General features: G+C 51.9%; 1 protein-coding gene across 3 annotated transcripts in view; it reads left to right on the top strand.

Moving 5' to 3' along the window:
• Window positions 1–760: 760 nt before the first annotated feature.
• GNB1 (G protein subunit beta 1) overlaps window positions 761–13,776 on the top strand; it is a 65,086-nt gene continuing 52,070 nt past the window's right edge. For all 3 annotated transcript variants that reach the window (XM_074377691.1, XM_074377694.1, XM_074377693.1), the window contains exon 1: window positions 761–937. The gene's annotated coding sequence lies outside the window, so the exon portion shown is untranslated. The remainder of the gene's footprint in view (window positions 938–13,776) is intronic.

Genomic DNA, 13,776 nt, shown 5'->3' on the forward strand with positions numbered 1-13,776 from the left:
AGGCATCCCAGAGGCCGACCGACTTCATCCAGTGCAGGTGTGGGTTAGCCTGGGCTGGGGGTGTGCGTGTGCGGAACCCAGCTGGCAGGCGCGTGTGAGGGGTGCAGAATGCAGATGTGGAGCACGGGATGCAATGCGAGGCTCGAGTGCAAGGCGCCGAATGCGGGGTGCAGAATGTAGATGCGGGGCAAGGGTGCAGGGTGCAGGGTAAAGGGTGAAATGCAGATGTGGGGCGCAGGGTGCGTTACAGGGCGTGTGTGTCGGGTGCGGAGCGAGTATGCGGGGCTTGTGTACCAAGCGCATGTTCAGGGTGCCTAATGCGGGGTGCACGGTGCAGATGCGGGGCACGGGGTGCGGTGCCAGGCTCCAGCCCTGAGGCCTCCACCCACGTCCGCATGGCTGGGAACCAAGTCGGTCGGTAGCAGGCAGGCCCACGACAGCGCAGGGCCCCGCAGACAGGCCCGGGGACGCGGGCACCGAGCGGGTCAGGCCCGGGGGGGTGCTCCCTGGAGCGGGTCTCCGAAGGCGAGGTAAGGCCCCTTTAAGGGGCTCGCGCACGAGCGCGGGGCTGGCGCAGGCATGGAGCGCGCGGGCGTGCGCGCGGGCGTGCCGCGGCTGAGCCCTGCGTGCGCGCGCGCGTGCGCGGTGACGCGGCCGTGGGGTTTCCCGAGGCTGTGGGCAGGGGCCGCCGCGCCCATCCCGATGGCTGGAGGCGTCTAAGGGGCGGACGGAGGCGGCGGCGGGAGCGGGAGCGGGCGCAGGAGCGGGCGCGGGCGCGGGAGTGGAGCGGCCGCCGCGGGACCGACCGGAGCGAGCTTCGCCGGCGCACCTGCCCGCAGCGCCCGCGGAGCGGCCCGAGCGCGACCACCTCCCGGGGCGGCGGCCGAGGCGGCTGAGGCGGCGGGTGCGGGCGCGGCAGGCGGGACGCGGCGTCGAGGTGAGCGCGGCAGCCCCTGGCCCCGAGCCTCGGCCCCTGGCGCCCCCCCCATCCCCGCCGCCCCCGGCCGCCCGCCCTGGCCGCCCCGCCCCCACTCTCCCCGCCCCCACCCAGTCTGCGGGCCGCGTCTTCCTGCCCAGCCCGGGTGGGGTCTGCGGGGCCGGGGCGGGGGCGGCGGCCGGGCCGGGGGGCGCCGGGGGCTGGGCCCGGGCCCGGGTTCCGGTGGGGCCCTGGGCCCGCGTTCCGGGGCCGACCTGGAGCCCCGCGGCCGGTGCCCGGGAGGCTGGCCCGGAGGAGGGGCGCCGGCCGGGAACAAAGGGAGCGGCGGCCCTGCTTCTGCAGCGGGCGGTGGGCCCTCGTCCTTGGCGCCGGCGGGACGCGGTGCGGGAAAAGCGGCCTTCTGGGGGCCCGGGAGCGAGGCCGCGGCGGGGAAATGGGGAAGCGGCGCGGGGGGCGGACAAAGTGCCGGGGAGCGCGGGCCGGCGCCCGCCGTGTCCGCGGGGCCCGGGCGGGGCAGCCCTGCGGCGGGCCGCTCTCGCCGGCGCCTCCAGCCGCGTGCCGGGCCTGCGGGCGGCGGGCGGGCCGGGGGCCCCGCGCCCCGCGCCGAATGAATGGCTCCGAGGCGGGCCGGCAAGATGGCGCGGCCGCCGCGCTGCCATTGTCGGCCGCCGCCCGCCGCCGCGGGGCTCCGGGTGCGTTTTCCGGAGGCCGGGGGGCGGGGAGCGCGGCGCGGCGGCGCGGGGTCGGGCCCTCCTGGGCCCCGCGGCCGAGCCCTCGGGCGCTTGGAGCCCCTGTGTTTTTCCCTGCGAGTCGGTGTTGGACTCCAGCGGCGTTCACGCGTCGCTCCTGCCCTTTAAATTGCACGGCCGGCTGTCCGAGGCACTGTGAGCTTCATCGGCTCAATTCCGCTATTTGGACTCTTTTCAGTGAGGATTGTGAGCTTCGCTGACTGAAGGAACGCCGCTTTTTGTTTTGGGAAGGGAAGCGGTGGACGTTTACAGTCGAAGAGTACATTGCTGAGTGTCTGCGTAAACGGAGTAGACGTTTAATCCGTAGTTCTGGTTTGGGGAGTGTCTTCATTTTGCTGTCTGGTGACACAGTGATCTCGAACAGTATTTAATGATTAATGCTTATGAGATTGTTAGCTAAGAAAATGTGTAGGTTATTTCCCAAGCTTGGCAAATACATGGGAAGTATTAGCTTTGGAGAAGTTCCTCTCAACCCCAGATACAGGGTGAGGTCTCAAGGCCGTGCTTGTCGGTGAGATTTCTACCTGAGTTCTTTGTTTTCTAATTTGAAGCAGTAGTCTTTTGGGGGGTGGAGGGGTTCTTTATTTCAGAGAAAGGTTTTGGTTTGCATTCTGTTAAGATAGACAGGGTCTGTTCTGGATTCTTCCGGAAGGTACAAATTGCAAAAATAAAGAGCAGGCAGTTCCTTTTTTGCTTTCTCACTAATACTGGGCGTGTGGCGGGGACAAGGCTGATGCCACCAGCATGGAAACAGGTCTGAGACCCTTCAGATGGCAGAGCTGGCTGGTAGCTTTGGCTTTATTTAACTTTCTGACAATAAGAGCAGCCTAGAAACGGAGAGAAACTGGAAGAATTAGAGGCCGGTCCCGTCCGGACTCTGTGGGGGAGGGTTTCCGGCTGCCGTGAGGCTGGACTTCGAGGCTCCTCCGAGACTCCCTCTGTTCCACGGTTCTGGTTTCACAGGCATTGTGCGTGCTACAAGTTTCTCTTAGAAGGTGAGAGTTTAGGAAGCAAAGTTAAGTTTTATGATTGTGCCTGTGGCTCACGCCCAGTTCTCCCTGCTGGGGGCCAGTGTTGGCGCTCCGTTTCCTCTTCTGCTGAAATAGTTCAGGAGTGTGCTTGCAGAGAAATTTGTTCAGCTATGCAGTTTTGAGTCAGAATTGACACTTTCTTAAATGAACACACCCACTAGACAAAACTGTTCCTTCGGTACGGTAATCCAAGTTTACGACTCAACTATGTTTCTCTCATCAAGCAGGTACTGAGCAGAGTGTCCTTTAATGATACCTTAATAAAGATTTCTCTTTGTTTGATATCTTGAGTTATTTCTATTTTGGGGGGTGTTGACGTAAGTTTCCTGAGATTTAATTTTAATCTCAAAAGAGATTCAAAAGACTGCCAAAAGGCTGTCATATTTTTTCATGTTTAGAGACTGATTTTAAAGCTTGAATCACCTAGGTCTTAAATTGACCACACCAGTTGAGGACTGATTTTATCAGAGTTAATGAATTCATCGGAGTTTTGTTCTGTTACCTTTTATTTTGCTGAAAATGTCTGTGTCTCTTATCCTTTGGTTTGACTGGAAAAGGTGTGTTTCTGTAAATAGCTTTGAGAAGGATCTTTAGGGTAGCTGTGGACTTATGTACCATCAGTTGCTTTTTTAGCTAAGACTGTCATGAGTAACCGTGATTTTATTTTAGACGTACAGTATTGGCACTTATTATATTTTCGTCATTGGATTGTTTCTCAAGGCCCAGAGGATTTGGCTCATGTTGGTCTCTAAATTGGATTAAGTTCTTACTGACTGCAGACTGTGGCTTTCAGCATTAGTGGATTGGTAATAGATAGTCTCAATTTTATTATCTGGGCCTGACCATATGGTGTGCTATGTTATTTTGAAACCCCTGTTTAGCATAAGTCTAGTGAAGCACTGAACAAAAAGTTTTAGGATCTTTTAACCCAGGTATAAATTTAAACCCAAGTATAAATTCTGATTTCAGATGTGCATTTGTTGATAAGAATGGATAGAGAAGTTACAAAGAAGGCAGTTCAGTTACATGTTTGGTTTAATGAACATAGAATGAGGGGTTAAAAACAAATTTAAGTTGAAACTGAGGTCAGAGAAATAATTTATAAAACTGAATGTGGACCATTACTGGAAGAAGGAAACAGTCCAAATATATGTGGGAGTCTGGATATGTATTGAGTAACTCACATCACACTGACTATTTTGGAAAAAGAATGGAGTACTTCTCTTTCGAGCTGTGAGTGTCGGTCCAGAGCTCTCATTTAAGAAATACAGCTGTCTGCAGACACTGAACTGGTCAGTGGCTTACTGGAGAGCTAAAGGCTTTTAAGACCTTTCAGCCCTCCTGTTCTTGTGGCCATGCCTGCTGTTAGGTGCCACAGTAATGGATGGGAATCACTGCTGACTTCCAGTGGTGGAAAAGCTTCCCGTTGTATAGAGCGTTGTTGCTTTTTTTTTTTTTTTTTCCTTTGCTTTCCTAGTTAGTATTCCCTTATTTGACTGAAGGTTCTGGGAAGAAGCCATTTCTGAAAACTTGCTGATAAACCGAATCAAGATTATCTAAGGTAATAATTCTGAAGAGATTGTTCGGTTGAGTCTATATTGCCATTAATAATGATTTAATAATTAGCTGCTCCAGGCTTAATAATGTGTTTTTTCAAGGGAGGAAAGATGGTATTTATTCTCCAGCCTGTCAGGACCAGACTACTAAGGGGATGGTTGAACGTATTCTTGTTCACTTGTGGGAAGTTGTGGCTGCGTACGTGCACGTCTCCTGACTGTCTGGTAACAGCTGTAAGATGTACTCCCGATGAGGATTGCACACTGACTTGACTACCTGTCCAAGCGTTGTAGTTGGTAAAACTTTAAAAAATTCTGGACATTTTCTAATGACATGAGAGTGTTCAAACTTCAATAATAGGTATCCAAAAAAATGGTCATAGGAACTTTAAGACAATCCCTAAATTTTAGGGAGGGAGAGAAATTCACTCATTTCTTAAAGCGCTGAGTTAGAACCTAGTTCTGTAACTTAACCTGCTAGTTTGGATGTGGCTTTTGACTTCTCTGTGTCTGTCTCCTTGTGTGTAAGACGGACATCTAGACCCTCCTTCCCAGGGTGGTCGTGCGTTAGCACCTGCGTGGTGGAAGCCCGTGGAACGGCGCCTGGCCGGCGGTGCACTGTGCAGAGACCACCGTTTCTACTGCTGGTGGCCTTGCTTTGTAGCAATCTTTTTAACTGCGATAATGGTGAGTTATGGTATAAGAAAATAGTTAATTGAGATACTTGATTTTCCTGTCTTCTGATTGGTCCAGAGGAAGATGAATTTAGGGTGTGGAACATGTATCAGCTGTCTTTGCAAGTCCCCTTCACTTTGATTTACTGTCTTCCTCCCAAGTCGCCTCTCACACTCCTTCTCGAAAAGCTTTCTGTTCTTTCAATTAAATACGCTTGCTGTGCAGTATCACGTTAGTTTCAGGTGTGCTACGTAGTGCTTTGGCGTTTGCGTACAGTATGAAATGATCACGATGTGTCTGGTGACCATCTGTCCCTTGCAGGATTATTACAGTGTTCCTGCCCGTGTTCCTGTGCTGTGTGTTAGATCCCCGTGACTTGCAGGGAATAAATGTAACTGAGGTTTGTACCTCTTAATCCCCTTCCCCTATTTCGCTCCCCCTCCTCTCCTGGCTACCACCAGTTATCCGGATCTGTTTTCGTTTAGTTTGAAAGGCTTTCTTCATAGGGTAATTTTGATCCTATAATTCATTTTGAAACTGGTAAAATTACTGTTTATTTTTTAAAGATCTCACTCCACTCCCTTTATGCTGCTGAATTAACTTTGGATTTCTCAAAACTTTTTGGCATCCCTTAATTTGACAACTAGTGACAATAATAATGAAGTAGTTTTCATACATTTTCAAAAATACGGTAACTGGAAATTTGTTTAACTAGTGCTTATGCAGCAGCTTCTCTGCCAGCTGCTGAGTCTGCACGTTGCTGTAGGGTGGGTGTGGTCCAGGGCCTTACTCTCTAGTTTACTAGGGAGCCTGGCTTGCACTTTGCATACAAAGTGGACAACAAGGGTGGTGGATCATGGGGCAGCTAACTAGTTTTAGGGTTTAGTGAGAGCGTCCTTGGGCAAGTGTTTGTTTTGAGACAGGATCCTTTAGTTGGATGGAGCCCACCTGGCACACAGGTGGTGTGTAGAGGGGAAGGAAAGAATGTTCCAGGCTGAGGAGATGGTGTGTATGTTTTTTCATGCAGCCAGTTAGCCGCCTTCACCCACTGTGTCTGCAGCATCCAGCACAGTGCAGTGCAAGCTAGGTGCTCAGTAGTTGTCTGTTGAATGAATGAGAGCAGGTCATCCAAGGACGGAAGTTCAGAGGGCTGGAGAGTGGTGAGAGCGGGACATGGAGAGGTCAGAGCCTCCTAAGGCATTTGTGGTTTTACCTTGAGGGCTCTAGGAAGCCTTGGAAGGGTTTTAAGGAGTTTGAGCTGATGAAAATCGTCACTTGGTACTTAAAAAATGGAGCATGCTCAGAGGAGGGAGGAAGACTGTGGTCAGAGATTCTAGATAGGAAGCTGTGTGGAGAGGAAGAGGGTCTGGACCAGAGTGGAGAAACTGGGAGCTGGTGATGGAGGCAACTTGAGGACTGAATGGAAGGTAAGAAAGGGGTGAGTGAGCGCAGGCTTCTATCCTGGACATCTCAGGGGCTGTTCTGCATTTATTAAAATGAGCCCCTTGGGTCGAGGACCCCAGTAGTGCTCCCACCTTCTGCGTTGGAACACACAGCCTTTTCTTTCTATCCCTTCTCCCTGCAGAGCTCTTCTCCTGGAGGTTTGTTTGCACCTTTCACTCCCTCCATTCCAGTCTTTGTTCTGACATCCCCTCCTCGGAGGGCGTTCTCCACTCTCTCAGTCTCTGCAGTCTTCCCTTGCCCTGTCTCCGCAGCCTTTATGTTTATCTGCCTCTGGATCTAAGCTCCACATTTGGTTTGATACAGTGTTACCAGTCTTTGAAACAGCATTTGTGGAATTAGTGACTTTTGTACATGTGAATGCGGAGCCCTGGAGGAGCCATCTGGGTAAGTTTTCAGTGTTTAGGTGGTGGTGGCTGAAGTCTTGGGTGTCCAGTCACTTAGAGTGAAGGGTCTCAAGAGTGTGGCTGGTGGGCTCCGGGTTCCGTCAGGTCCGGGCATTGCACTCGCACTAGTTGACATTTGCGCCGATGAAGGCGGTGGTGGGTGACTGCTGGCTCTGTAGCGCACATCAGGGCCGCGGTACCAAGCCAGCTGTAGCGGTGATTGTAGTCATAGTGTCTTCACCACTGTGAGCTTGTGGTTTACAAAAAATACGGTTTAATCTAATGTCCCTGGTGAAGCAATAAAAATTAATTTTATTAAACTTACACCCCGAGTACCCATCTTCTTCTTGGTCTGTGTGACAAAGTGGGAAGTGGGCATAAGGCACTGATGCGCCCGGCGTCAGTGCGGTCCCCGCATGAGTGGCAGTGTGCTTGTTTGAAATGAAGAGCTGCTGACAGAAAATGGTGGCTGTTGAGACAGGGGCATTTGGCAGGTATTTTCTTAAAAACGAAGTGAACCAGATACTTCAAGGACAGTACCTGACAGTGTTGTTGGCAGTGATAAAATTTGAGCTTCAAATGGAAATCAGGATTTTGGAAAACTTGATTCTGATACTAGGAGCTTGACAGCTTCCTAGTACTTAAAGATAGGTGGTGACGCTAGTGAAATGTTCCTTTTTTTAATGTTACAAGTAAAATGTGTCAGCATTTGGAAGACCAGCTTAACTCAGTGAACTGATATTTTCCGAATGCCCTGTGCTCAGCGCTTCTGCCTCCTGGACGGACGGGACGCGTCGGGGTGGAGTGAAGGAGCCCCAGAGTGTGACGTTAGCTGTGGAAGCGTTAATCGGCGTGGTTCAGATGCCACTCAGAATTGCTCTTTAAGAAACTTGCCCAAAACAAAACAAAAAAAAGAAGCTTGCCGCTTGTCAAGTTTTATGTAGTATCAAAGAAGACAGTCTATGCTTATTTGAAAATCAAGTATTCCTCCCTTTTCTAACTCCACATCTGTGTCAGGCTGAGTATTTATCTCCAACCAAAACAAGATCCCGCACCAGACTGAGTGCGGAAGCAGGTGAGAATCCAGCTCTCACCTCCTGAAGCAGACGTTGAAGAGGTGTGCTGAAGCTCATAAAGCTGCTGTTCTTCTCACCAAATTATTTTTCTAGTTATTTTTTATTAAAAAAAAAACTGCTTACAATAACATGTAATGGGAGTATTAAACGTTTTTTACATGCCTCTTTCAATTTCTAGCGTAGTAAGTGTGTGTAGACAGAACCCACATAAGCAGAAACCCATGGGTCCTCAGTGGTTGGGAATGTGAAGGGAGCCTGAGACCAAGGCTCTTGGCAGCAGTGATCGGAGAGCAGTGTGGTAGTCAGAGCAGCAGGGGCTCATTGAGGGCCTTGGCCCCAGGGGCCTGTGAGGACCAGAGAGGCCCTCCCCTGGAGGCAGGTGCTCTGTCCTGATGTGTCCTTATAGGTGTAGCAGCATCATAGGTGTAGGGTTTTGCCTTTACCTGGAGAGAAGAACCCAGAGATTCTCTAAAGGTCGAAGACCCATTGGCGTAGCTTGGGTGTTGAGGGACGGGCAGAGAAAGAGAGCCTCATAAAGGAGTGGTCAGATGTCAGGACATGAGGGTGGCGTTGGCGCCTAAGAGTCTGAGAGGGGAAGCAATGGCCAGAGAAGCAAATCTGGCCGAGCATGAGTAGACCAAGGGGTTAACGGTCAGGGCTGGTGAGAGGCCATGGGCTGAGGGGAGGCCCTGAAAGAAGGATGGAGAGCAGTGGGGGTGGAAGGAGGGTTTTGTTCTGCCTGGACTTTAGATGGAGTCGCTTGAGCATTGTCAGGTGCTGCGGGAAAGGAGCACTTGTAACGGTCAACGGCAGGGGTATCAATAAAATGCTTATTCCAGGAGCAGCTGTGTTGGGGCAGTGATGAGACGCCAGTCCTGCCCTGGTGAGAGGAACATCATCTGTTGGATGGTGGGAGAGGCTATGCTGAAAAAGAAGTCAGGGCAGGGCCAGAGAAATTCCTGGGATTTCATTTTAAAAAGTGTGGTGGAAACATTGGAGCAGGAGCAGGGGGAGGTGAGAGGATGGACAGGGAGAAGCCCCGAGACAGGATGTGCTTGGAGCTGAAATAAGAGATGCTGGGAAGCTGACAGTGGTCTCCACTTGGCATGGACGGGCATGTGTAGACAGTATGTTGGGAGAGCTACTTTAAGATCTCCCTGTGAAACAGATTCCTTCAGACCTCGGCCCTCTGGTCCCCCACCTGCGGTTCAGCTCCCTTGCCAGTAGGTGCACTTGCGTTTTGCAAGGCGATGAACCCGAGCTGTTAGCCCGGGCTTGTTGGCTGCCTGCTGTGCCAGGACTTCATGGTATTGCAGTTTGAGCCTCGCGCCAGCTCCTAGCAGGTGCTGTGAGCAGCCCCATTTCCCAGATGCCTCAACCTACTGGGAGGTGGTAAAGTAGTTGGCCAGAGTCCTAGCCAGGAATCCGCGGAAGCCGTGTTTGAATTGAAGTTGTCTGCCTCCAGAGCCTGTGGACCATCCAGCAGGAGCTCGCCTCCCTGCACTTTTGTCTCAGAAGACTCCTGTGTCTGCGTCCGCCTCCTTCATGTATGATTGAAGGGAAGATTCTTCCACTGGAGAATATTTTACCAACAGCTTTATCTTTATAGTTTCTTCTTCTGGGGCTTCTTCTAGTCTACCTTCAGACATGACTAATAGGTCTTATGTAACTCAGTCCCCCAGTTAATCTTGGTATCTTTTCCAGCCACTATTCTTATTTTTCTCTTTTTAAAATTAAACTCCCTTGGGGGGAGGGGGAGGGTATTGCTCAGTGGTAGAGCGTGCGCTCGGCGTGCACAAGGTCCTGAGTTCAATCCTCAGTACCTCCATACAAATAAATAAATAAATAAACCTAATTACCTCCTTCCAGCAAAAAAAATAAAACAGAAATTAAACTCCCTGGGAACAGCACCGTTTTCATGGCCTCACTCAGGTCCTTGTCTGTCCTGTCTGCACTGCTTGGGCACCTTGTTCTGTCCCCCTAAGCTTCCCCATCGTCGTCTTTATAAAGATGTCCTTTTCTGTAAGTCTATTTAATTGTCTCAGTTTTTATCTTTAGTCTTTGTATTTTAGCAAAAGAAATGTTTAATTGTTGATTGTAGAAAATTAGGAATATAAAAATGGGGGAAAATCTGTAATTTACCTGTTAGGAAATAACCATGCAAGATTGTTGTATTTTCATTTAGTCTTATTGCTCATGCATGTGTGTTCAGAGATCCCCCCCCCAGATTGGAGATCAAACTGTATATGTGGATTTTTAAATCCTAGTTTTTCTACCTTGTCACATGTTATGTGTGTTTCTGGAGGACATCTTTGGAAACATGATTAGTAACCACATAACCATCAATCACCCATGTGCCAGACATCCGGCTCTGCCGAGTCTTGAGCTGTGAGGCCATGAGCAAGTTATTTCTACCCGTTTTCCCACCTCCTAGGGCTCTGGAGGCGGCGCAGACGGAATGCTCGCCCTCAGGCTTAGCAGGCCCAGCGCTCCTCCTCCTCCGTGCTGCCCAGCTCTTACTCCCGCCTGTGGTGCTGTCTCCCTTTTCAGGGCTCCTGCTTGGCTCTGGGATGTTACTCTGTTAGTGTCCTGGGGCTGACTGGGCGGCTTAGAACAATAGCAGCTCTGGAGGCCGAAGTCTGAGTGAAGGTGTGGGAAGGGTGGCTCCCTCTGGTGCCTCTTTCTGGCTTGTGGTTGCTGGCCATCCAGTTTCTGCCTCTGTCTGAACATGGCCTTCTCTCTGTCTCTGCTCCTGTAGGGACACTGGCCATTGGATCAGGGCCTAATCCAGTCTGGCCTCATTTTGAGTTAAAGCCCATTGTACCTGTAAAGACCTTTTTTCCAAATAAAGTCACAGTTGCGGGTTCCAGGTGGACAAGAACACTTGGGGGCACTTTTGGAACCACTGCACTTACCTGGGGCGTCATCGTTGGCCCTGTTCTCCTTGCGTTCTTACTTCCACATCCCCCCTGTCTTTCCTTCCCTTCCTGGCCGAGCTTGTGAAAAGAAGTCTCAGTTGGGAACTTAAATAGAAAGGGAAAACGTCTTACCGGGATTCTGCGTGTCTCACAGAACCACAGTCCGGGAGTGGAGTTGGACGTTTCAGGTCAGTGTGGGGTCAGAGGCCGGAAAAGCCGTTCGAATCTCTGTCTGTCTCGTTTCCATGCCCCGTGCCTGTAGGTGCCCCTGCCTCCGCCTGCAGGTGAAAGGCTCTCTGAGACATCGCTCTTCTCTGCTTGCAGCATATCCTGCCTCCGCGCTGAGCTCCGTTGACCGCCGCCTCGTTGAGAAGCACTCTTCTCTCGGTTCCCAGCCCTCCTCCTGCCCTTCTGCTTGTCTGTCCTGGTCTCCTTCCAGGGCTCCTCTTGGCTGGCCCTGCGTGCCCTCAGCTGTCTGGTGCTTCTCTGTCTTGAGTCCAGGACTCTCTGTTCTTGGCCTCTCCTTAGGTGAGCACGTCTGTTCCTGTCTGTTGTTTGTTTTAAATGCTGTTTACTGAGAGTTTTGATGACTCTCAGATTTCTCTCTCTGCCCCGGCTTTTCTGACCTCCAGACTTGTCTGCTCACCTGTCCACCTGGCATCTTCCTCCCGCTGCTTTCATTGCTGAGTCCTTCATCCTTCAGGTCTCAGCCTTGAGTGTCACCTCAGAGAGGCTTTTTCTGGTCACCGCTGTCTCCTTGATCACATTGATGGACCGTAGTTACTGCCCTCAGGGCCTTCCCCTCGAGTTATAGTTGTGGAGCTGTGAGGCCAGCCCCTGACTCCCTGAAGCAGCACAAGCACAGGCAGGAAGCAGAGGGCGCAGCAGCCGGGCTGTTTTGGGGGCAGGGTTAGTTCTTGAGCCTGACTGAGTTAGGGCCCCTGAAAGTGTCCATCTCCAAACCTGGGACTCTGCTTAACAAAATGCCCCAGTGAACTTGGTGTACAGTCAGGTTTGGTGATGGTGGCCTGTGAAACCACTTAATGAGAACCTGAGTGTCTAGGCAGTTTCCTGAAGACACATAGGAGGGTTATGGGAAAGGCCTGAGATTGCATAACTGCTGATGGGGTGTGGGTTTGGGGGTGACTGCTGCAGAACCAGAGATGAGAAGGGGGCGGGCAGGGCACTTTTCCTGGGAATCGATGGACTCGAGAGCAGGGAGGACCTGGGTGCCTGATACTGATTGGCAAGGCATTTAAAATGTGCTTTTTGAATCAGTAAGGGACCATCATGTCTTCTTTACGTTTTCTTAAAATGGAACTGACCGCACACATTGCCCATAATTTAAAACTTGACGTCTTCAGAAAGATGCTAAGCCGCTGAGTAGCGGCTGCACTTCAGCCGTGGAAGAAGAGCTTTAAAGCAGCCGCTCTTCTAGTCTAAACATTTGTTCTCAGATTTAGATGATGCCGGCTCTGAAAAATAAAAGCCAAGAGTGAGAACTCTGACTTTAACTTGTATCCTTCAGCTAAAAAAAAAAAAAAGTCAGCCTGACCCTGTGCAGGGTATCTCTCTTGCTGGGTAACAAACTACCTCCGGGTGTGATGACAGAGCAGTGGCTGTGTGCTCACCACCGTCAGTCAGGGCAGGAGAGCTCGCTCCACGCTGGGTGGTGGTGGCTGCGCTCACGCCTGCTTTACAGTCAGTCGGCGTGTGGGCTGGTCTGACTTCTGGGACGGCCTCGCCTGCGTGGCCTCTGGCCAGGGGCACCTCTGTCCTCCATGTGGCCTCTCCAGCAGGCTGGCTCAGGCCTCCGGGGTAACGGTCCAAAAGGGCAGGGGCAGAAGTGGCTCGGCTCCCTGAGACCTTTCTGGGAAGTCACACGGCGTCACCTTTGCTACATTCTGGTGGTCCAGGCAAGCTACAAGGCCCAGACAGACTGGAGCGAGAGAGTAGACTGGCTCTTACAGGAGGAGCTGCCCAAGTCTGTGGCCATTTTTTCAATCTGTCACAGACTTCTCTGTAACATGAGATTGAAAGTTGCCTGCTTTAGCGTGCGCAGCTCATACTGACACTTCTGTGGAATGAGTCCCATCGATTTATTAAACAGACGTTTTCTGCATACTTAGCTTTCCGCAGGGTGCTGCGTGGTGACAAGCAAGTACTAGGAGATCGCGTGCAATCTTCATTCTTCCCGGGGGCGCTGTGAAATGGTGGATTACCGAGTTTCAGGTGTAGGGCGAGGGCGGTGAGGTACTGAGTGGAAAGAGGGCACCTGGTTTAGGTTAGCTGGGGGAGGCCATTCAGAGCAGATGTCACCTTTGAAGGGTGAGCCAGAGCCCGGTGGGTGAAGAGCCTGCGCCCTCCAGGTGCAGAGAATAGCGATTGCCAGGGCCCCAGGGTGGGGAGGGGCCAGGCTAGCTGAAGCTTCATGGCTGGATCAGGGCCAGAGAAGCCAGGGTTGGAGAGGAAGACAGCCCTGATCACCCCACCCAGTTTCCCAGGACAGTGGCAGTTTCCCCCTGGAGAGCCGAGGTGTCTGGCCAGTGCCCTCTTTGACTGTCAGGAGTGCCCTGGGGTGGACTGAGCCTCCCATGGTTGCCCTGCCGTGGAGGAAGGCTTGGGTTTTTCCCTTGGGGCAGTGGGAGGTAAGTCAGTGAACACTCTGAAGCAAGAAATGACAAGACGTGAATTTTAAAAGCTTGTTCAGGTTGCTGAATGAAGACTGGATATTTGGAAGGGGGAGAGACAAAGATCATGTAAAGGAGACTTGATGAGAAACAATATGGCTTGGCTACAGATATGGGGGCTGAGGAGATGGAAATAAGTGGGGAGATGCGGATCTGCTCGGGGACAGAGCAGCCAGGGTGCTGATGGAGGACGGATGAGAAGGAGTCGAGGGTGAGTCTTAAGTGCTTGCTTTGCAAACTTAGGGCACAGTGATGTCCAGCACTAAGATGAGGACAGAGAGTGGCCAGGTTTATTGC

The sequence above is a fragment of the Camelus bactrianus genome, chromosome 13 (assembly GCF_048773025.1).
Source record: "Camelus bactrianus isolate YW-2024 breed Bactrian camel chromosome 13, ASM4877302v1, whole genome shotgun sequence".
NCBI classification, from domain to species: domain Eukaryota; kingdom Metazoa; phylum Chordata; class Mammalia; order Artiodactyla; family Camelidae; genus Camelus; species Camelus bactrianus.